We start from the raw sequence: 23,026 nt of genomic DNA on the forward strand, positions 1-23,026 counted from the left end.
CTGTGCATATGGGCCACTGAGTTTTGGGATAATTTATTATGCAGCAATGGATAACTATTCCAATGTCTATTGAGTAAGAAGAAGATTTGCAGCCTCAGTCACACACTGCAGTCAGAAACAACACCCCATAACCTCCACCCAGGCCTAGGTCAGCAGTCCAAATTCCTTCCTCCTTCAAGGTAGGCTCTCCGTGGTAGTTGTGCTCGATGAGTTAGGATAGGGTAGATTATCCTAAATGTCAATGACATAAATAAAAAAGGTGAATATTTATTCTTGCTCATGCTGCATGCCCTTATATGTCACAGAGGCGGCTCTGCTTTTATTGTAAGTACTCAGGGCCCCAAGCTGACTGATCGCCTATTGTCTAAAAATTTGTTGGTCATCACGTCAGAGGGAAAGTGTTCTTGAGGCTCTTGTACTGGTAATTAAATGGTTCAGCTTAGAAGTGAAGGGGATAAGAATATGCTATCCGAAAATATGCTACTTTGGCATGAGGATTATTTTGAGCTCATGGCACTTGAAAAACAGCAAACAGAGGAGGAACTCCCTGCCCTCTCCCTTTCTGCCTGAAAGCAGGGCATGCGGTTCCCTCAGTGAAGGTATTCTGCCCTCTTCTCTTCAACTTCTGAAGAGAATAACTTTTAATCACTGGAGGTGACTCCTATCAATACAGGTGGTACTGCCTTGAGTCTGCGTAACAGCCCTACTAAAAAGCCTTTACCTTCCATTAGTTTTCTGCATATCTTTACCTTTTTGCAACTTAGCATCCCTAGAACCCCAAACATCTTCTCCTTTGTCTTGTCACTTTTCCACAATCTGTCATCCTTTGTTAAAATGTTCTCAAGCCTAATTACTTCCTGGGGTTTTCGCTTCTTTTCTGTGTAACTCTTATCTTTTGTCAGTTTAACTTGCAGGCTTCAGGTACTGAACATTATAGGGTAGAGAAAAATAGTTTTCCTCCCCTGCAGAAGTGACACGTGTCACGTCATTGACTATAGCTAGTCATATGGCCATACCTTGTGCCCAGAAGTTTTACTAAGTGTTTAGTATATGTCAAGCACTATGACAACTACTTGGTACAAATGGTCTCCTTTGCCTTCCCAACAATGTTCTAAAGTAGATATTATTGTCATCTCTCCTACTTTACAAAGAGGGAAACAGAGATACACACAAAGGTTAAGTAACTTGCTGAAAGTGAGACAGTAAGTGGTGGAACCTGGACCCAAACCCCAGACTCCACATGGGAGCCCAAGCTCCCACCACCAGAATTTGTTGCCTCTCTGATCATGAGAATCACTAAAGATGGTCTGAAAACATAGAACCTCAATGGAAATATGGGTCAGCATCTTGGTATCTTTTCTCCAAGGAAACTCCTTGGTTTCTGTGGAAATTTGCTAAATTTCAGTCCTGAGGCCTTCCAGCTTCACACATAAAGTGGTAAAGGGAGAGTGGTAGGTGTGGGGATGGCCATTATCAAATCCGATTATGTGGCCAAAACTGAAACAACATCAAATGACATTTATCAAGGCCTTACTATGTGCCAGGTTCATTCTAAGTCCATTACATTTATTTAGTCCTCATAACAGTCCTGTAAGGCCTAGGTGCTATTACTGTCCCCATTTTGCTGATGGGGAAATGGAGCTAGAGAGAAGATAGGCAAGGTGTCTTGGGTCACATGACTGGTAGATGGAGGACCCAGAAAACCTTTTGGAAAGGTATGGGATTGAAGAGTATTCAGTGGATTAAATCGAATGGATGGATTTTATTTTCTTGCTGATTGGTATCAGATGATTTTTAGGAAAGGGATCGGATGTGTTCAGGTTTTTCTTTGAAGGTCTTTCCTAATTTTTAAATGCAGAGCTTTAGGGAGCGGTAAAATGGACAAGGCGAAATTTGGAGTTAGGGAAATAGCCATTGAAGACTCAAAGGGGTTTTTAATAAAGGACAACTATTCTAGTGTTTAGGGATGGAGTGTTTTGCATATTTATCGTCAATAAATGTTTTTAAAAACTCGAAAACATTTGGTTTTCTTAAGTGCCTTAAATAGCCCCCTTCCTGTCTTATTTGCTTTACTTTGCACTATTGATTAGGAAGGGGTGTACTGGGTATTGCTCAACCACAGCTGCCTCCCTGCCAAGTAATCCTAAATTCTGATTTGATAGCTTTGGAATCAGTGAGGTTGTTTGTTTATTGAAACACTTCAAAATTACAGAAAACTTGCAAGTACATTACAAAGAACTGTTCTTTTCCTGAACCATTGAGAGTAAGTCTCATTGCCTCTGATTACTTCAGTTTGTTTTTCTCTAAAATGAGGATAGTCTCTTACATCAGTGGCTCTCAAAGTAGCAGCAACATCTCCTAATAACTTTTAGAGATACAAATTCTTGAGCCTCATCCCAGACCCCCTGAATCAGAAACTCTGGAATGGAGTCCAGCTCCGGATGTCCTAACAAGTCTTCTAGGTTCTGATCAACACTCAAGACTACACGCCATGTATTTTGCAGAGTATCCTATATTACCTCATTGCAACCCTACAAATGAGGGCATTTATATTGATACATTGCTACGATCCACTCCTCCTAGTCCCTTTACGTTCTGCCAGTGTCCCCAGTTTTCATGTCCTTTAGAGCAAAGGGATGACACCCAGACTCTTCCATTGCATTTATTTGTCATGTTCATGTAAAATATCCTTCAGTTTGGAATAACAGTTCCTTAATCTTAGATTTTCATAACGTTGACATCTTTAAAGGTGATGGGCCAGTTATTTTGTAGAGTGTTTCCTCAATTTGCATTTGTCTGATGTTTCCTCATGATTAGACTCAGGTTATGGACTCTTGCCAGAAATATCACAGATGTAATGCTGAGTTTTTCTCATTGCATCCCATTAGGTGGTACACAATTGCGATTTGTTCTATATCTGATAGTTACTAGCGTAAAGTGGTGTCCATCAGACTTCTCCACTATAAAGGTATTTTTTTCTCTCTGTAAGTAATAGATATTTTGTGGAGAAAAAGATTGAGATTATGTAAATTCGATTTTTATCAAACTTGTCACTTATTTATTTGTCTATCCATTCATCCATTAATATAGGTATGGGACTCAGATTTCTATTTTATGAATGGGTTATAATCTGTTACTATTATGATGATGTTCAAATTGTCTTAGATTGGACCTGTGGAAGCCCTTTCAGGGTCGCTTCTTTGTCCTTGTTACACGTCCTCTTCATTTGTTGAGCCCTTTCATGCTTTCTGGTACAAGATATTCCAGGCTCATCTTATATTTTCTTTGCCCTGGCCCCTGAAATCAGCTATTCCTCTAAGGAACCCTAGTTTTGTTTTGTTTTGTTTCATTTTTCTTCATTTTCTTTCTTTCTTTCTTTCTTTCTTCCTTCCTTCCTTCCTTTCTTTCTTTCTTTCTTTCTTTCTTTCTTTCTTTCTCTTTGTTTTCTCTCTTTCTTTTGGCAAATAATATTTAGAAATCAAGATCTATTATACTAGGTGTGCTCATTACTCCTGGGGTGTCACTATTTCCAGGCCTACTTGCTAGACAGAACTAGGGATTGTGTGTATATATTTATACCTACATTTGTTTTAATATCTAGCTATATATACTTAAACCCATGGGTTCACATTGATCTCTTCAATTCCAGTCCAACACCAGATTTTATTCTAGTTTTCTCCCTTTCTATATTTGTAGCTCCTAGTCTGATAGTGAGAAATCTGGTTCCCACTGTCTTTACTTTTTTATGTACTTGATCAACTTTACTGTCTATATAACCAATTTCTCCTCACCTCTGCCACCCTACTCCCTACATGGATACTCTCCCCATCCTCTTTGGTCTCTGACACCTGTGCCCATATCTGCTGCTGCTCTGGGCTGCACAGATGCCCCTTACCCAACTTGGGCTTGAATGCCCTATGTGGGCCACTTTCCTATTTAGAAGACTTCCCTACCCTGCTCAGACTCTGATGCTTTGTGCTGGGTTGTCCCTCAATGCACCCATGGATGATCTCCTCACTTATCTACAGCTCTGATACCCTGCACTGCTGCCCTGCTTTCCCTATTCAGTCTCTGAAGTTGCACACTGGGATGGACCATCAACCTTTCTCCGTCTCTTGTGAATGTCTTGCTTGCTGCACCTGCCTTCAACAAATCATCTAAGACTGTTTCCCTCTATCCTCTCCATTCCCTCTCCCCTCTGTATAAGAATGCTTTCCTTTCCCTGGGAAGGTTCCAATACCTCACTCTGGGCTACAGCAAGTTCTTCCCTCAGAATTCTATTGAATTGTTCAGAAAGGAATGGGAAGGGGAAGAAGAGGTAAATATACTCTGGTTTAAATGTATTTTTAAAATCAAATTCTTTATCCATAATACCAGTAGATTTACTTTTAGCATTTGTTTACAGGCTACAGAAGCATTTCCATTTTATCATGAAGCTTATGAACCATATACTTCCTTAAAATAATAATGTCTGTCTATCTATCTATCTATAAAGATTCCTAGAGACATTCCAGATGTTTTTCTTGCTCAGGGAAGATTTGGATAATATGGTAGGATAGAAGTATTTATTATTATTTTTTGGCTCTCTGAGATTCCTTGATTTTAAAATCTGCACAGTATTGTCACTCTTGTTATTTATTTATTTTTTTTTAATTTTTTTTTTCAACGTTTATTTATTTTTTTTTGGGACAGAGAGAGACAGAGCATCAACGGGGGAGGGGCAGAGAGAGAGGGAGACACAGAATCAGAAACAGGCTCCAGGCTCTGAGCCATCAGCCCAGAGCCCGACGCGGGGCTCGAACTCCCGGACCGCGAGATCGTGACCTGGCTGAAGTCGGACGCTTAACCGACTGCGCCACCCAGACGCCCCACATTCTTGTTATTTTTGTTGTTCATGTCATAGTTGGATTATATCTGTGTGTTTCCTACATGCTTCTCACCCTCACTAAAGTCGCTAATATCTCTCACTTGTGTCTGGAGGGCTTTTCCTTCCTCCAGTGCTCAGATCTGTGGGATTGAGTCACCACTTCAGAGGCAGCAACTAAGAGCTCAAAATGCAAAAGAGGCTGCTTATAAAAATGTCAGATGAAAGAGTTAGATGCAAGATTTGAAAGCAGGCTTGCTGGGTGTCATTTTTCTGTTTTTATAAATTATGACTGAAATGGGAAAGAACGGTGAGGAATTTGAAGGATTGAGAGAAGAGGGAAGAGTGGGAGACCCTCCAGCCTCGTTTGGAGAAGGACAGATGGCATGACATGCTGTGGAGAGCACCAGGGAATCCTGGGTTGGCTGACTCAGCTATCCCTGTTATAATTGACAGCCCGGGGTTGGCCTCTTGTGGCTTTGGGTGTCTGGGTCAAGGTGACACTTATGTTGGCCGGGGAGATTCAGTCCAGTCTCTTTCCCTGTCCCAACTATAACTTGCTGCTGGTCATGAGCCGTTGTGTGCCTTTGGTGATAGAGACTAAGGAAATTGCAATCCTTGTGGGGTAGAGATGGTGGTATAAAGAGAATGCCTTAACTCTTGATCAAGATGGGGAATAAGTGGCATGGGGTGCCTGGGTGGCTAAGTTAGCTGAGTGTCCAGATCTTGATTTTGACTCAGGTCATGATCTCATGGTTCGTGGGATTCTCAAGGGGTTCTCAAGCCCTGTGTTGGGCTCTGTGTTGACAGCGTGGAGTCTGCTTGGAATTCTGTCCCTCCCTCTCTCTCTGCCCCTCCCCTGCTCATACTCTCTCTCAAGATGAATAAACATTAAAACAAAAAAGATGGGGACTAAGTGGGGTTTGGACAGAACCAGTGGGAAATTGTCCCTTGGGCCAGGATGGTGGTGAACTCATATTCCCTGTTATGTTATTTCTATTGTAGTAGATGTATATGGAAATTAAAATATTAGTACAGAATGGTATAGCATGAATAATAAAATTCCCCCAGCCCAGTTCTGTTACTATTAAGAAAGCCTAATTCTAAATAATAAGTCTTTATAGATGGTCCCAAACTTATGTGGCTTGACTTAGGATTCTTTTACTTTGTCATGGTATGAAAGTGATATGCATACAGTAGAAACTATACTTGGAATTTTGAATTGTTACCTTTTGCTGGGCTAGTGATAGATGCACTAAGAGACTCTCTTGTGATGCTGGACAGCAATAGTGAGTCACAGTTCCCAGTCTGCCATCATGAGCATAAACAATTGATAGACTTACAACCATTTTGTACCACACAGCTGTTTTGTTTTTTCCCTTTCAGTATAGTATTTAATAAACTATATGAGGTTTTCAACACTTTATTATAAAATAGGATTTGTTAGATGATTTTGCCCAACTGTAGGCTAATGTAAGTATTCTGAGCATGTTTAAGATAGGCTAAACTATGATATTTGGTAGGCTAGGTGTGTTACATGCATTTTTGGCTTAGGATATTTTCATTTTATGAGGGTTTATTGAGATGTAACCCCATTGTGACTCAAGAGAGATCTGTACCTCAATTCATTGATTTATAAACTTTATATTGTATTTATTGACACTTTAGTAAAAACAAATGAAGATGAAATTCACTTCTAAAACCCTTTTAATCTGATCTTTCCCCCCAATTTTTAAAATTAATTTTCTAATTTCTAATCTGTATGAGAAATTTAGTGCCTCAACACTTCCTACTGTATTTCTTTCACCCACCTCCCAGCTGATCAACCATACTGATACATTTTTATTGATAAGGTTTTGTAGTGTTTATATTACATTTTAATTAAATAAAATATCAAGGTTCAATAGTATTTGTAATATTTATTGTGAGACCACTTAATATTATTACACCTTTAGGAAAGGATATGTAATATATCACCAAACTTGGGCCAAAGGAAGATACTCCAAATTGCAAGGATTCCTTGAAAAATTATGCCTTGGTTTGCTTCACATTTGGAATACAACTTTCTAGGAACACATATTTACTTTACTGCAAGTTTATAATTGCCTTCATTTTTTTCCTGTTGACTGGAGGAACATATGCTTTCTTCACCATATATCTAAACTCATTCAGCTTTTTAAGCAAACCACTTGTTGAATTCTCTGATGTTTTTCTAGGCCTCCCTGCTGCACAGATGTCAGCCTGAGATTACTTTGCATTGTATTTTAAGTTGATTGTACTGTTTTCTAGGATCGTATGTCTTACCTTTTATTTATTTTTTTTCCATACTTTGTCTTAGTGGAGTATACGCTCAAGAAATTTTTCAGAAAGTGTTTATAGAAGTTAAACTTTCTAAGTTAAAGCATGTCTGAAAAATGTCTTTTACTTTGCCCTTGAACTTGATTGATGGTTTGGCTCAGTACAGAATGCTACATTCAAAATCATTTTTCCTTCTGAACTTTGAAAGCATTGTTTTATTATTTTCTAGTATCCAAAATAGCTGTAAGATATTTTAAATTAAAAAAAAATCTATCTAGGTACTTGGGTGGCTTAGTCAGTTGAGCATCCAACTTCCACTCAGGTCATGATCCCATGGTTCGTGAGTTTGAACCCCGCATTGGGCTCACTGCTGTCAGTGCAGAGACCACTTGGGCTTGGGATCTTCTGTCCTCCTCTCTCTGCCCTTCCCTTGCTCATGCGTGCACACCGCCCTCTCTCTCCCTCTCTTTTGCTCTCTCAAAAAAAGTCTATCTATTGCAGGTAAACTGTTTTCCCTCATTCTAGATCTTGCATTTAGATTTAATATTCTTAAATATGAGGAAGGTTGTGAGGGCTTAAGTGTTTCATCAGTTTGGGGAATTTTTTTTTATTTCTGTGATTAATTTATTCCTTGAATATTTTTGGTTTCCTTTCTGTAGTTTCTGTTGAATGTATGTGGCCCTCTTGGAGCAGTCTTCTCTTAACTTCTCTCTTCTTCCCCCCGCCCCCCCTCCGCCCCCCGCCTCAGCTTTATTGAGATAGAATTGGCAAATAATTACAAATAATTGTAATATATACAATAAATTGTATATATTTAAGGTGCATAACAACATTATAGATTGATGTATACATTGTGAAATGATGTGAAATGTGTCAAGCTAATTAACACGTATGTCACCTCCCATAGTTACCTTTTGTGTGTATGTGCGTATGTATGTTGAGAATACTTAAGATTCACTCTTTTAGCAAATTTCAAGTATACAATACAGTCACCATGTTGTACGTTATGTCCCTAGAACTTCTTAATCTTTGTACTCTTTGACCAGCCTCTCCCAAACCTTTCTCCCTCCCTCTCCACTTCTCAGCCCCTAGTAATTACAGTCCTACTCTCTGGTTCTATGCATTTGACTTTTTTTAGATTCCACATATAAGTGAGATCATATAATATTGCTGTGTGTGTGTATGTTTCACATTTATCCATTCATCTGTTGTCAGTGGACACGTGGGCAGTTTCAAATCTGGCTATTGTGAATAATGCTGCAATGAGCATAGGTGTACAGATACCTTTTGAGATACCGATTTCATTTCCTTCGGATATATACTCATTAGTGGGATGGCAGATCATATGGTAGCTCTATGTTTAATTTTTTGAGGAACTTTCATACTGTTTTCCATAATGGCTGTACCAATTTACGTTTATACCCACAATGTAAAAGGATTCCCCTTTCTTCACACACTTGGCAATACTTGCTAGCTCTTGTCTTTTTGATAATAGCTATTTTAATAGGTGTGAGGTGATATCTCATGTGGTTTTGATTTGTTCCTCCCTGATGATTAGTGATCTTGAGCACCTGTTCATGTACCTCTTGGCCATCTGCATTTCTTATTTGGAAAAATGTCTGTTCAGGTCTTTGGCCCATTTTAAAAAACTGAGTTATTTGGTCTTTGTGGGTTTTTTTTGGTAGTGAGTTGTGAAAGTTTTGAAATATATTTTGGATATTAAACCTTTATCAGTTATCTGGTTTGCAAATATTTTCTTCCATTTCTAAGTTGCGTTTTTATTTTGCTCATTGTTTCCTGTGCTGTGTAGAAACTTTTAGTTTGCTGAGGTACCACTTTTTTTTTTTCTTTTGTTGCTTGTGCTTTTGGTGTCATAGTAAAAAAAAAATCACCAATGTCAAGGACATTTTTCCCTAGGTTTTCCTCTAGGGGTTTTACGGTTTCAGGCCTATGTTTAAGTCTTTAATCCACTTTGAGCTGATTTTTGTATATGGTGTAAAATAAGGGTCCAATTTCATTGTTTTGTGTTTGGATGTCCAGTTTTCCCAGCACCATTTATTGAACAGACTGTCCTTTCCATATTGTGTATTCTTGGCACCTTTGTCATAGATTAAGTTTACCATGTATATGTAGCTTTATTTCTGGGTCCTCAATTCTGTTCCATTGGTCTGTGTGTTAGTTTTTATGCCTGTACCATACTGTTTTGAATAATGAAATCAGTAAGTGTGATGCCTCCAGCTTTTGTTCTATTTTCTCATGATTACTTTGGCTCTTCAGGGTCTTTTCTAGTTCCATACAAATTTTATAGTTTTTAAAAAAAAATTCTGTGAAAAATGCCCTTGGAGTTTTGATAGAAATTGCATTGAATCTCTAGATTGCTTTGGGTAATGTGGACATTTTTACTATATGAAGTCTTCCATTCCAAGAATATGGGGATACCTTTTCAGTTATTTATGTCTTCTTCAGTTATTTTAATTAGTGTCTTATAGTTTTCAATATGCAGATGTTTCACCTCTTGATTAAATTTATTCCTAGGCATTTTATTCTTTTTGATGCTATTGTAAATGAGATTGTTTTATTTACTGTAAGTATATACAAATGCAACTACTTTTTTTTTAAATTTTTTTTTTCAACGTTTATTTATTTTTGGGACAGAGAGAGACAGAGCATGAACGGGGGAGGGGCAGAGAGAGAGAGGGAGACACAGAATCGGAAACAGGCTCCAGGCTCTGAGCCATCAGCCCAGAGCCTGACGTGGGGCTCGAACTCACGGACCGCAAGATCGTGACCTGGCTGAAGTCAGACGCTTAACCGACTGTGCCACCCAGGCGCCCCGCAACTACTTTTTATATGTTGATTTTGTATCCTGCAGCTTTACTAAATTTATTTATTCTGTTTCTGTGTGGAGTCTTTAGGGTTTCTTATCTATAAGATCATGTCATCTGCACAGAGACAATTTTACTTTTTCCTTTTAAATTTAGATGCCTTGTCTCTTGTTAGAGTTTTTGTTTCAAAGTCTATTTTGTCCAATGTAGGTATTGTTATCTCACCTTTCTTTTACTTCCATTTGCATGATAAATATTTTTCCATCCATTCAGTTTCAATCTGTATGTGTCTTTAGGTCTGAAATGAGTTACTTGGAGGTAGTATATAGATGGGTCTTGCTTTTTCTTATCCATTCCATCACCCTACATCTTTTGATTTGAGCATTTAGTCTATTTACATTCAAATTAATTATTGATAGGTATGTACTCATTGACATTTTGTTACTTCTTTTATGGTTGTTTTTTATTGTTCTTCCCTGTTCCTTTCTTCTCTTGCTCTCTCCTCTTGTGGTTTGATGGCTTTCTTTAGTGATATGCTTGGATTCCTTTCTCTTTATTTTTTGCCTATTACTGGTTTATAATTTACAGTTACCATTAGGTTTATATAAAACATCTTAGGCATAGCAGTCTGTATGAAGTTGATGGTCAGTTAAGTTTGGACTCATTCTAAAAGCATTAAATTTTTGTCCCTCCCCCACATTTTAGGTATATGGTGCCATACTTTTATTTTGTGAATTCCTTGACTAATTTTTATAGATAAACTTGATTTTACTGCTTTTGTGCTTTAACCTCCATACTGGTTTTATGAGTGATTAATCTACTACTTTTATTGTGTTTAAATGTATCTATAAAACTTTTCCCTTTCCTACTTTTCTTACTCTTGCTTACGGTCTTTCCTTTCCATGCAAAGAATCCCCTTTAACATTTCTTGTAAGGCTGGTTTAGGGATTATGAATTCCTTTAAATTTTATTTGTCTGGGCAACTCTTTATTTCTCCTTCTATTCTGAATGATAGCCTTGGTGGATAGAGTATTCTTGGTTGCAGGTTTTTGTTTTTGTTTTTGTTTTTGTTTTTCCTTTCAGCATTTTGACTATATCATGCCACTCCCTTGTAGCCTGAAAAATTTCTGCTGAAAAATCAACTCATAGCCTTATGGAGTTTCCCTTGCATGTAACTGTTTTCTTTTCTTTTGCTGCTTTAAATTTTTTCTCTTTAAAAAACTACTTTTTTTTATTAACTTGTTTTTTTTTTAATTTTTTTAAATTTACATCCAAATTAGTTAGCAGATAGTGCAACAGTGATTTCAGGAGTAGATTCCTTAGTGCCCCTTATCCATTTAGCCCATCTCCCCTCCCACAATCCCTCCCATAACCCTCAGTTTGTTCTCCATGTTTATGAGTCTCTTCTGTTTTGTCCCCCTCCCTGTTTTATATTATTTTTGTTTCCTTTCCCTTATGTTCATCTGTTTTGTCTCTTAAAGTCCTCATATGAGTTAGGTCATATGATTTTTCTCTTTCTCTGACTAATTTCACTTAGCATAATAAATACCCTCTAGTTCCATCCACGTAGTTGCAAATGGCAAGATTTCATTCTTTTTGATTGCCGAATAATACCCCATTGTGTGTCTGTGTGTGTGTATGTATATATGTATATGTATGTGTGTGTGTGTGTGTGTGTGTGTGTGTGTGTGTATATATATATATATATATACACACACACACACACACACACCACATCTTCTTTATCCATTCATCCATTGATGGACATTTGGGCTCTTTCCATACTTTGGCTATTGTTCTTTACCACTACTTTTTGCCATTTTAGTCATGTGTCTTTGTGTGGACCTTCTTGGGTTGATTTTGTTGGGGGATCTCTGTGCCTCATGGATCTGGATTTCTGTTTCCTTCCCAGATTTGGGAAGTTTTCAGCTATTATTTCTTCAAATAAATTTTCTGCCTCCTTTTTCATGTCTTTTCCTTCTGGGATCCCTTTAACGAGAATGTTATTAAGCTAGATGGTGCTGCTGAGTTCTCTTAATCTATTATCATTTCTTCTTATTATTTTTTTTTTTCGAGAGAGAGAGAGAGAGAGATTGAATGTGAGCTGGGGAGAGGGGCAAAGGGAGAGTGAGAAAGAATCTTAAACAGGCTCTATGAAAAGTGTAGAGTCTGATGTGAGGCTTGATCCCTCAACCCTAGGATCATGACCTGAGCTGAAATCAAGAGTCAGATACTCAGCTGACTGAGCCACCCAGACATTCCTTCTTTTTCTTGTTCAGCTTAATTATTTTCCATTATTCTATCTTCCAGCTTACTGATCTGCTCTGCTTCCTTGAGTCTACTATTTATTCCTCTAGTGTATTTTTAATTTCATTAATTGAGTTCTCTATCATTGGTTCTTTTTTATATTTTCTGCCTCTTTGTTGTAGGTTTCACTGAGGTCTTCTACTCTTATCTCAAGTCCAGTGAATATCTTCATGAACATTACTTTAAAATCTCTACCAGGCATATTACTTGTCTCCATGTTGTTTAGCTCTCTTGCTGTGATTTTGTCCTATTCTTTCATTTGGGACCTATTCTTCTGTCTCTTCATTTTGTCTCACTCTCTGTGTCTGTTTCTGTGTGCTAGGAAAGTCAGCTACATCTTCTACTCTTAAAGGTAGTAGTTTTATGAAGAAGAGGTCCTGTAGTGCCCTGCAGTGCAGTGTCCCCTGTTCACGAGAACTTGGCACTTCAGAGGTGTCTCCTGCTGTTTTGTATGAGCCACATTTGCCTTTAGCCCAGTTATCTGCAATGGCTTTCTTTGCCTTTTGTGGGCAGGGTTTGGTCCCTGTGTTATTAGTTGCCATACTGGGGTTGCCTTGGGCTTGAGTTGTGTTAGACCAGATGTTTGCCAGAGGTGTGGTAGCACTGATCTATAGGATGCTCTCCCCATGTTGTCTCTTGAGGAGCTTTCTTTTGTAGGCAGGGCCTATAGTCAGACCAGATGTCTGCCCCCAGCCCACTATTGGAGCTTCAGTTGGACTGGTGTGTATGGTTATCTTCCTCTCTACACAGGGAAGTAGTCACTTTGGAGTGGTGGTGGCCACTGTTGGGGATGCATGCACAATGCCATGCTTGTGGCACTGTTGTTTTTACCAAGTGGTGTGGGTTGATCCACAGGAGAGCACAGGGGTGCACTGTTAGCAAGCTAGGTGGAGAGTGTTCCTGCTGGTTCCTGCAGATGTCCATGTGTCTAGGCTTGGTAGTAGGGGAGAGACATGGTGCCCATCAACTGTTTTGTTCTTGGAGAAGTCTTCTAAAGATCCTTGTCCCTTCTATGCATGTTCGGAGATTAGTAAGTAAATCTCCTTCCTGTATATCACATGTGTTTTTCAAACTGCTGCTTTATGCTCTATATCAGTGGGGTTGTTTGTTGTGCTATTTCTTTAAGGATTGGGACTAAGTTTCCTATTTCCCTGAGTCTCCCAGAGCCAAACCTGCTGATTTTTTGGATGTTTTTATTTTATTTTTGAGAGAGAGAGAGAGAGAGAGAGAGAGAGAGAGAGAGAGATGGATGGATGCAGAGTGTGAGTGGGGGAGGGGCAGAGAGAGAGGGAGACACAGAATCTGAAGCAGGTTCCAGGCTCTGAGCTGTTGTCACAGAGCCTGATGTGGGCTTGAACTCATGGACTGCAAGATCATGACCTGAGTCAAAGTCAGATGCTTAACCAACTGAGCCACTCAGGTGACCCAAACCTACTGATTTTTAAAGTTCCATGTATTAAGTGCCACTGATTATAAAAGCTTGTGAAGGTAATAAGCCCCTCTGATTTTCAAAGCTAAGTATTATGTAGACTTGTCTTCCCAGTGCAGGTCTTCTGTGCCTGGAGTGCCTGGTATGGGGTCTGCTACTCTCCCTTCTCTGTGGTATTCCTCCCGTCCTCAATCAGTTTTATTTCCATCCTTCCTAATGGTTGTGATGTGGTCTCTTCCTTCTGATTAGTTGTGGAGAGTCTGTTCTTCTCTTCATATTGCTTTCCTCTGCTTTTGCTGTTTTCCTTTGTTATTTATTTTTGGTAGTGGTGTCCTTAAATTGCTATCTCTTGATCTTAAAAAAAATGTTTATTTATTTATTTTGAATGAGAGAGAGAAAGAGTGCATGCTTGTGCAAGAGCAAAGGAGGGGGAGAGAGAGAGAGAGAGAGAGAGAGAGAGAGAGAGAGATTCTCAGGCACACTCCATGCTGTCAGTGCAGAGCCCACCAAAGAGCTCAATCTCATGAACCCTGAGATCATGACCTGAGCTGAAATCAAGAATTGGACGCTTAACTGACTGAGCCACCCAGGTGTCCCTATCTCTTTATCTTATGTGTACTACTAGAAATTTTTTTCTTTTTACATAAGACTTACATAAAATATCTTAAAAATATAACAGCCTATTTTAAGCTGAAAACAACTTACCTTCAGTTACAGATGATAGCTCTATTCTTTTACTTCTCCTTTTCCTCTCTTTTATGCTATTGATGTCACAGTTTATCTTTTTATATTGTGCATTCAATAACAAATTATTGTAGCTATGGTTATTTTGAATACCATTGCTTTTTGACTTTTATACTGGAGGTGAAGGTGATTTACACAGTACCATTACAATATTAGAATATTCTGAATTTGACTACATATTTACTTTTTGCCAGTTAGTTTTATACTTTTATATGTTTTTATGTTGTGCTTAGCATCCTTTAATTTCAACTTGAAGAACTCCCTTTAGCATTTCTTATAAGGCTTGTGTAGTGGTGATGAACTCCCCTAACTTTTATCTAAGAATGTCTTTACCTGGCTTTCATTTCTGAAGGATAGTTGTGCTGGGTATAGTATTATTGAATGGCAGTTTTTGTTTTTCTTTCAATACTTTGAATGTGTCATCCCATTCCCTCCTGGCCTGTAACTTTTCTATTGAGAAATCTAGTGATAGCCCTTTAGGAATTCCTCTGTGTATGATTATCTTTCTCTTGCTGATTTTCAAATCCTTTTTCATCTCTGATTTTAACATTTTGAGTATAATGTGTCCTTTAGTAATCTTTTTGGGGTTTATCTTGTTTGAGGTCCTCTGAGCTTCTTGTGCATGGATGTCCATCTCTCTCTTCTCCCTAGATTTGGGAAGTTTTCAGCTATTAATTATTTAAATAAGTTTTCTTCCCCCCTTTCTCGCTCTTCTCCTTGTGGGGCTCTCATGATTCAAATGTTAGTTCTCCCAATGGTGTCTCATAATTTACATAGGCTTTCTTCTTTCTTTTTCATTCTTTTCATTCCTCTAAATTGATAATTAAATGACTTGTTTTTGGATTTGCTGATTCTTTCTTCGGCTTTGCCAAGTCTGCTATTGAAACTCTCAGTTGAAATTTTCAGTTTTGTTGTTGTATTCTAGGATTTATTTGCCTCTTTTTTAATGGTTTCTGATTAAACTTCTCATTTTGTTCATGAATTGTTATTCTGATTTCATTTAATTGTTTACCTTTGCCCTCTTGCATTTTATTGAGCTTCTTTTAAGATTATTATTGTGAATTCTTTGTCAGGCAATTCATATATTTCCATTATTCTGGGGTCAGTTATTGGAGTTTTATTAGTTTCCGTTGGGGTTGTTATATTTGACTGGTTTTTCATGATCTATGTAGCTTGCTTTGATGTCTATATTTGATTGAGGAAACACTCCTTCCAATGTTTACAGACTGGCTTTCCCTTGTTCTGTAGTGAGTTTTCATAAATCTTATTCGTTACTTTTCTTTTTTCTCAACCTCAAAAAGAAATCTAAATAAAGTCAGTATTTGTCTGTAGAGAGGTCAGAACTTGGCCCCACATTCTGTCCATTTTGATGCTGATCACATTTCCTTCTTAAGGTGGTTGTGTTTGCACTGCCCCTACTCCCAAATCTGGTGTTATCACTGTTTTCTCTATGTACTTCACCTGGGTTGACTTGGGATTCTCTCTTTCCTTCTCTGCTTGACCCAGTAGCTACTTAGGTGTACTTCCATTTGTTTTGTCCTTTTCTCTGTCATGTCCCTGATGTTTCACTTGAGGTACTTTTATGTCCCAGATTTTAATACGCTAATGCTACCTTCTCCACTCTACATTCATTTGTTTTCATCTTCCTAGTTTCTATTTAGGAGTTATAGCCTTCAATTATGTATATAAAATGACCGCTAACTTGTATACCTTTATAACAACAGCATTATTCACATAATAGCCAAAAGATGGGGAACCCAAGTGTCTACCAGTGGATGAGTGAATAAACAAAATGTATATACCTATAACATGGAATATTATTCAGCCTTAAAAAGGAAAGGAATTTTAATATATGCTAAAACAAGGTTGAGCCTTGAAGATATTATGCTATGTGAAATAATCCAGTTATGAAAGGACAAATACTGTGTGATTCAAGTTATAGAAGGCACCTAGAGTATTCATATTCATATATAGAAGGTATAATGGTGTTGGCAGGGGTGGAGCAGGAGGGAATGGACCATTATTGTTTAATGGGTACAGAATTTTAGTTTGGGGTGATGAAGAAAATTCTGGAGATAGATGGTGGTGATTGTTTGACAACAGTGTCATTGTACTTAATGCCACTGAACTGTGCATTTAAAAATGGTTAAAATGGTAAATTTTATAGTATGTATATTTTACCACAATTTTTAAAGGACAACTAATTTAAAAGGAAGTGCTTTGGCTGCCTCAGAAGATGATACCCAGGCTTCAAAGATCTGGTTGGGACAGATCTTTCCTATTGGAAACTAGGAGCAGTTAGTGTTGGAGGAGGGAAAATGATCTTCAAACTTTCTCAACTCCTTCTCTATTTGGTATCAGTGGGCCAATTTTTTAATATGGGCACCTCATTTTTGTGGTGATATCTTGACTATTGGTTTTGGTTTTAATGTTGAGAGTCTGTTTTTTCTTGGAGTGTCTTCAGAGTTAATTCCTTGAAAATATGGGCAAGGCGCCATTCTCACTAGAAGCTCCATTTTTTGGGGTATAATTTTGGTGATTTAGGGTGGCCATTCTATGATATTTGACATTGGAGCAATTTCTCGAAAAATCTAGGATACAGGACATGAAACATATTAGGGCTTTCTCTTGCCTAAGTAAAGCACCTATAAACCTGTATTCAGCTTCTACCTGCCAGGTATGTTGAGGAAATCCAACATAGCTATTATTTACTCAGACTATTGTTTTTGTGATGCACTGTAGAGAGTTATAGGTGAAATAGAAGACATATTTCTTGCATTGGAGAACATTTTATGTCCTTCAGAAAACAGGATACACATGTTAATTTATTTGCTTATGTATTATTTTAAAAAGTTTATTATTTATTGGGAGAGAGAGAGAGAGAGAGAGAGAGAGAGAGAGAGAGAGAGAGAAATTCAAAGCAGGCTCCACACTGTCAGCACAGAGTCTGATGTGGAGCTTGAACTCATGAACCGTGAGATCATGACCTGAACCGAAATCAAGAGTTGGATGCCTAACCGACTGAGCCACCCAAGTGTCCTTGGCGTATGTATGTTTAGAAGAAATCAAAACTATGGGACCATTGGCATATGGCTAACGTCTCCAAATCTGCATTCTTCATCTGTAAAATGTGTATAGTGTGGTGGGTGTAGGAGCTGGGGAATAACGATACCTTTCTTGGAAAATTGCTGTAAATATTAAACAAATGTCATATAGGTAAAGGACCTCTGTTTTTCACATGGTAGGTGCTCATCTGGTGTTATTTTTCTTTCCCTTAAGAAGTAGGGTTTAAAAATGAAAAGCTAGAATTCCAATCAAGCAGTCACTTTCAGTGTGACTAGGACATACTATCCTTTCTCCTAAAAGGCAAACGTTCTGAAATGAAGAAGGCATAACTGAAATTGTCTGGGAGTGGATTTTACTGTGGATTCTTGCTTGTGTGGGCAGATTGCTGATTATCTCTAAATCTGTGAGGAATCTAATATATTACACATTTGAGGGTTGTAATTCTCACTCAATTAATTCTTTGTCAACTTACGTTTTAAAAGTACAGTAAAGTACCTATTTTCTAAAGGTGCATTTACCAAGTATGCCTGTGTGTACACACACACACACACACACACAAACCCCACAGTTTTTATGCTTTGATGATTCAAAGGCTTCTATAAATTTTTGCTATAATATTTATTCTCCAGCCTTTCAAATATCATTTTTATGTTTTGGCTACACATAAACTACTGTGGCCTCTTTGGGTAAAAATTATAAACTGCCCGGAAGCAAATTTGAATAATACTTTTGATTCTTCCTGCTCCTTTAGACCCTTATCTGGGGCTTAATACCCTTCCACATTTTTCCATATCATTCTGTGTATACATCTATTATTTCACCTCCAAATCATATTTAATTACTTATATATCTATTTCTCCACATAGGTTGTACACTCTTTGAGACCAGGGACTGTCTTATGAATTTCCATATTTCTACCAACCTGCATAATACTTGTTAAAGGCAGGCATTATGAGTTAAATTGAGCCCTCATCATTACATTATATTAGTGATCTCAGCTTTCTCTCCTTTTGCGTGATGTTAAAGAGGATTATCACTACTCTGTAAAAGCTAAAGCCTTAATTATGCAATTATCTCAAGCAATCTTGGGGGTGTTAGAAATGCTATTTAGAATGTCCCCCAAATAATTCAAATCAGTAACATTTTTTCCCTCTCAGACCCTCCAGAAGAGCTACTGAGTATATGGATTCATTTTGCTTCCAGAAGATCACATTTCAGAGCTTCTGGATCATGATGTTGGCATAGTCTGCATTTTGACTTCTCAATAATGAAACCCCACAGGATAAACTGCAGTTAAGGACTACCTCATCCTCAGTTCTGCCCTCTTGTTACCAGTTTTGTGGTGAGGTTCTTGAGTCTTCCACTTAGGAAGATTCAGGGTGGTTTGATTCTCTTCATAGAAGAGAAGGGGATTTTGACAAGGATAAATATGAGCTCATGTTTGGAGACAGAACTATGTAAGGAGTGATTTCTAAGTGACTGCATTGGGGTGGTCTGAAATTAGAATCTTGTTTTTAGCAAAAAGGGCTAAGATTGTAAAAAGCCATCAGTGATAAGACAATTTTTCCAATGCTCTCTTTAAACATGAAGCAAATAATAAAACCTATAAAGTTGACCAAAAATAATCGAACAAAAAAACAAAACTAAAAAACCGCCAGCCATCCGTGTTTTGAATGCACAAAAGTAAGACATAATGGAGTTCAGTGTCAGCTAAGAAAGAAGTTGTTTTGTCAACATCTGAAGTAAGAAGGGTCGGCAAAATGGAATTCAACTTTGCAGTGTCTAATAAATGTGTTAGAGGAATTTACTACTGAATTGTAGGTAGGAACATCCATAAATCGCAGCCTTCCAGCCTCTTCAACCCCATATTGACTAAATAGACTCAACTCAGAGAAATGAGGCAGTTCCATGTGGGAATGCAATTTAGGGAGAGAGTCAGTACAATCCTAGAGACAAGGATTATTTGCTGCATGCCATTGGACACACAATGAAATCACAATTGATCAAGGGGGAAAAATTCTTTTTTTTTTTTAAGTTTATTTATTTATTTATTTATTTAGGGAGAGAATGAGAGAGTGAAGACGAGTGGGGGAGGGGCAGAGAGAGAGGGAGAGAGAGAATCCCAAGCAGGCTCTGCACTGTTAGCGTAGAACCCAATATGGGGCTCAATCTCATGACTGTGAGATTATGACCTAAGCCAAAATCAACAGTCAGGTGCTTACCCAACTGAGCCACCTAGATACCCCCAAGGGTGGAAAATTCTATCAACAACTGAAATTAAGATGCAAGATAGGGTAAAGGTCAGACAACAAGAAGAAATAATCCTTCTTTGCTGGAGAATATTGGGATTTAATAAATGACAAAATGAAAATTTCAGACCACTGTAGTGTGCTTGGTGTGGGGTGAAGAGTGAGGTACCCCCACAGCCGTGTGATAAGCTAGAAAAATCAGTCCTACACTGGTGAGATCTGATATCTGCATCAGTCAAAACAAACCCCAAACCAGAGAAACAAGGCATATCCATGGCCGGAGAGATGGATTGACATGGCCAAAGAAAGACTTCCCTTAAGGGAAGGGACTGTTGGGCACCTGGGTGGCTCAATCAGTTAAGTGTCTGACTTTGGCTCAGGTGACAGTCTTATGGTCTGTAGGTTCAAGCCCCTCTGAGCTGACAGCTCAGAGCCTGGAGCCTGCTTCCAATTATGTGTCTCCCTCTCTCTCTCTGCCCCCCTGCTCATACTCTCTTTCTCGAAAATAAGTAAACATTAAGAAAAGTTAAAAAAAAAAAAAAGGGACCGGACTATTGTCATGGGTTTAAAGGAAAGGGGACCCAAAGATTCAGAATTTGGTTGTTTTATCCATCCATGAGTGCAAGAGATAATGACAGAACGCCTGGGCGCCTTTAGCTATTCAGCCTCCTTGGAAAAGTCTGCTCTGTCAATCATGGGAAAGTCTTTGTGGGGCCACACCATAACCTAGTGAGCGTTTCAAGGAAATGGTTTGATCCTGTGGTGGGTGGCCACCCACGATGTCCATGTCTGTGAAGCCTCATCTCACCCTGTCAGTCATCCATGCAAGGATGTACTAAGCATTTCCCATGCACCATTACCTAAGATTATAATATCCCTCCCTTCATTCTGACTACTGTTCTGAGTGTAAGCTTTAAGACATTAGGCACATTAAATTAAAAATTTTTTTCACTGTAGTTTATTCTAAAAGCACTCTAAGAAGTTTACTTTTGCTAAGAAAATAATTAAAAATGATTTGTTTGCTTACTATTTGTTCATACATATGTTGAGCTGCTGTTGTGTAGCCAGGGTGTGTTGGAGAATAGGCATGTAGAAATAAAAGCCTGAGGAGGTCATGATCCAGTGAGGGAAATAGACAATTACAGTTGAGTTTGATAAATACTCTGATGAAAGAGAATAGATGATACAAAGAAGGGGGGTGGGGAGTCCAGCTGAGATCGCTTGAAAGAAGTGATCTCGCAGCTGGTTTTGAGAGACAGGTAGGAGTTAGGTGGAGATGGGAAGGAAGGAGATAAAGAGGGAGCCACTCATATTAATTTAACCAGCACTCACAGAACATCTGGCATGGACCTGCCACCATGCCAAGTACTGGAGTACCTGCCTTCATGAAGTTTATGTTCTAGTTGAGGGGTGGGATCAAGGAGATAGCCACTAAGTATTTAATTACTGATACAATTTTAGATATAGGTGGTATGGAACAAATAAAATATGGCATGGGACAGAGAACGATGAGATGGGGTGGCACTTTAGCTAGAAAGGATGGGAAGGATTTTGTGAGATGACCTCAGAGGTTAAAAGGAGGCTTGTAGGAAGAGCACTCTAGGCAGGTAAGCAGCAGTGGGTGCTTGGAGGATTTGGGAGAAAGCTGGTTGGTAGGAATGCAGTGGACTGCAGGGGCTGGGGGATATGAAAGAGGGAAGGGACGAGGAGATGAGATGAAAAAGAGGGGCCTGCTTAGGACATGCCTTGTGGACCATGGCCAGACTTAGGATTTTATTCCATGGTCAGTAGACAGCTTTGGGAGGTTTAACCAGGAGTGATAAGATCTGAAATATTCTTTTTAAAAAATGTTTGTTTATTCATTTTGAGAGAGAAAGAGAGGGAGGGCATGAGCAGGGGAAGGGCAGAGAGAGAGGGAGGGAGAAAATACCAAGCAGGCTTTTTGCTGTTAGTGCAGAGCCTGAAGCAGGGCTCAATCTCATGACCATGAGATCATGACCTGAGATGAAACCAAGAGTTGGATGCTTCCGCAACTGAGCCACCCAGGTGGCCCTGAAATACTCTCTATAAAGATCACTCAGGCTGCCACATGGAGAAATAAGCTGTCTGGGGGTAAGAATGGAAATAGATCAGCTGGAAGGCCATGCTGGGGTTCAGACCAGGCATGATGGTGGCATGGATCAGATTTGAACAGTGGAGGAGGAGAGAAATGGGTCAGGTTCAGGATGCATTTTGGAGGCACTGCCAGCAGGACTTGATGACTTACTGGATGTGGAGTAATAAAAAGGCAGGAATCAGAGATGACCAGGTTTTTGGCAAAAGTACAAAGACAGGAAAAGCAGGGGGCATTAGGGACCGGTGAGCAGTCAGTTCAGGGTACTGAATAAGATATTAACTTTGGAATCAGAAAGCCTATTTTAATCCCGACTTTTCAACTTCCTAGCTGTGTGACCTTGGACAAGGGACTCACCCTCTCTGGGTGCTGGTGTCCTCAGGGTGACAGAGTTTATGTCCTCTCAGGATTGTTGCAGGAGTTCAGTAAGCTAATAGATGTCAGTTTTAATGGTATCTGGCATGTAGTAAGTACCTAATAAATGGTAGCTCTTATTATTACAGGCCTGAAGCTGCCCTGTGTTTTGTCCTCGCAAAAGGCTTGTGCATTAAAATACAAATATAAACATATATCCAGGGTTCCCAAAGTCTTTGCCTGTGTAAGTGCTTTGATTGAGCTCAGTGAAGGAGAAATCAGCTCTCTAGGACTGCTGGTCATTTATTATAAATATTCTTTCTGTTTGTATAATTGGATATTCCCCCTTCATTCTTTTCTCCTCTTGCTCACATTCATTTTTTTGATTGGTAATGATTGACCTTATCTGGAATGAAAATACTTGTGCATTGAACACTCATAGGGTGTGCTCCTTTTATCAGCTGGGGATAGGAGACCAGCACTGAGCACAGCTCAGCACTCCTGATGCTAAGTGTAATTCACAAAGGACAAATAGCCAGTTTTTCTTTTTTTAAATTCATGGTTAAGAAGCAGCTTATAGGGGCAGTTCAGTGAGGAGGGATGAGAGGATTAAGTGATTAGAGCAGACGGTTGGGGGGGGGGTGTTACTGGATGTTGGCAGGCTCTGAAAATATTGCTTTCCTGACAGTTGAACTCTCCATAGTTTGAGGGCCCATTGTGCACACACTGCGTTGAGGGGTGGGTGCATAGTTGAAAAGTCAGACTCTAGACCTCCAA

This window comes from Prionailurus bengalensis, chromosome C1, assembly GCF_016509475.1.
Source record: "Prionailurus bengalensis isolate Pbe53 chromosome C1, Fcat_Pben_1.1_paternal_pri, whole genome shotgun sequence".
In the NCBI taxonomy this organism is placed as follows: domain Eukaryota; kingdom Metazoa; phylum Chordata; class Mammalia; order Carnivora; family Felidae; genus Prionailurus; species Prionailurus bengalensis.